Raw genomic sequence first — 2,500 nt, 5'->3', positions numbered from 1 at the left:
TACACAGCTTTGGACAGGAAACGGCAATTTACTGTGTCCAATCCACAAATTTGGAAAACACTGGGATGGATTGAGAAATGGTTTCCGGGCAGAAAACAGAGCTCAGATACAAATGGGCCCTTTGGCCCAACTTTTCCCTGCCACCCAGTTTTTAACCATAAAGCTCGTATCAAATGCCTTGCGTTTGGCCCAAATCCCTCCACACCAATCTTACCAGAATAACTGTCTAAATGCTTTTTAAAATATAAAATTGTGTCCGCTTCTCCTACGACCTCTGGCAGCTTGTTCCAATCCCTCACCACCCTATGTGTGAAAAGAATTGCCCTCTGGACCCTCTCCCCTCTCACCTTAAACCTATGTCTTCTAGTTTTAGACTCCCCTCCCTTTTGGAAAAGATGTTGACGAGCTTCTCAAAGAACAAAGAGAATTACAGCACAGGAACAGTCCCTTCGGCCCTCCAAGCCTGCACCAACCATGCTGCCCGACTGAACTAAAACCCCCTACCCTTCCGGGGACCATATCCCTCTATTCCCATCCTATTCATGTATTTGTCCAGACGTTCCGTAAAACTCACTATCGTATCCGCTTCCACTCCCTCCCCCGACAGCGAGTTCCAGGCACCCACCACCCTCTGTGTAAAAAAACTTGCCTTGTACATCTCCTTTAAACCTTGCCCCTCACACCTTAAACCTGTGCCCCCTAGATTTTGAATCTTCCACCCTGGTAAAAAGCTTCTGACTATCAACTCTGTCCATGCCCCTCATAATCTGGTAGAATTCTATCAGGTCATCCCTCAACCTCCGTCGTTCCAGTGAGAACAAAGCAAGTTTCTCCAATCTCTCCTCAGAGCTAATGCCCTCCATACCAGGCAACATCCTGGTAAATCTTTTCTGAACCCTCTCCAAATTCTCCACATCTTTCTGGTCGTGTGTCGATCAGAATTGAACACTATATTCCAAGTGCGGCCTAACTAAGGTTCTATAAAGCTGCTATATCCATGCCCTCATTATTTTAGAGACCTCTAGAAGAACACCACTAAGCCAACTCAAGGGAAAAAAGGTCCCAGAGTATCCAGCCTCTCATTATAACTCAAACCATCAGGACCCCATAGCATCCCAGTAATTCTTTTCTGCACACTTTCTAGCTTAATAATCTCCTTTTTATAAGGTGACCAGAACTATACACAGCATTCCAAGTGTGGTCTCACCAATGTCTTGTACAACTCCAACAAGACGTCCCAACTCCTCTATTCCATGTTCTGACCAATGAAACCCAGCATGTGGAATGCCTTCTTCACCACCCTATCCACCTGTGACTCCACTTTCATGGAGCTATCAATCTGTACCCCGAGATCCCTTTGTTCTGTAACTCTCAGCAACACCCTACCATTAACTGAGTAAGTCCTGTGTTGGTTCGATCCACCAAAATGTATCCGCTTGCATTTATCTAAATTAAACTCCATCTGCCATTCAACAGCCCACTGGCCCAATTGATCAAGATCCCATTGCAACCCGAGATAACCTTCTTCACTGTCCACTATGCCACAAATCTTGGTGTCAACTGCAAACTTACAAACCATGCCTCCTAAATTCTCATCCAAATCATTAATATAAATGACAAATAACAGTGGACCCAGCACCGATCCCTGAGGCACCCCGCTGGTCACAGGCCTCCAGTTTGACAAAAAAACAACCCTCTACAACCACCCTCTGTCTTCTGTCATCAAGCCTATTTTATATCCATTTGGCTACCTCACCCTGGATCCCGTCAGATTTAACCAAATCCTGTCTGCTTTTGTTTTTAAAAGTTTACATGTTTAAACACTGAAACGTCTTGCCCTTGTTGGGAATATCACTGCGGTTTGAGAAAAGCAAACACTGATCCCACACTCAACACCCCCAAAACACAGGACTGAGCAGAGAGTGTGAAATGTGACTGGTGTGAGTGTGGATTGTCTTTTAAAAGTGGGTAAGAAACACTCCTCCATTTTCAAATCTTTACCTTGCTTATGTAGCGTCTCGGACTCCCCTGTCACTCACCATCCATCTGAATTAATCTCTATTCCTCACTGTCTAACTGTTACTCTCTGCATTGCTCCCTCTCCCTATCTCTCTGTTACTCTGTATCGCTCCATCTCTCTCTCTTCCTCTCTCTCTCTCCCTCTCCTTCTCTATCCCTCTCATCCACCATGTTGTTTATCGTTAAGGGGTCTAATCACGGAGAATTCAAACACTCTTTCTGTTTCTGTCTTGGCAGAATTAGCAACATGAGTGGATATTTCAAGACTGGATTCACACAATACAGACAGAACGCTGGTGAGCTCAGTACACGTGGTACCTGAATGTTACAATAAGATAGAATCTGTATTCAGACAACTGTCACCCCACAGGGTCCAAACTTCACCGTGTTAATTTGATTTGATTTGATTGATTTGTGTTGGGATGCAGTGAAAAGTATTGTTTCTTGTGCGCTATACAGACAAAACATTCCGTACATAGAG

The sequence above is a fragment of the Mustelus asterias genome, unplaced genomic scaffold (genome assembly GCF_964213995.1).
Source record: "Mustelus asterias unplaced genomic scaffold, sMusAst1.hap1.1 HAP1_SCAFFOLD_291, whole genome shotgun sequence".
Lineage (NCBI taxonomy): Eukaryota > Metazoa > Chordata > Chondrichthyes > Carcharhiniformes > Triakidae > Mustelus > Mustelus asterias.
This window is presented reverse-complemented; position numbering follows the sequence as displayed.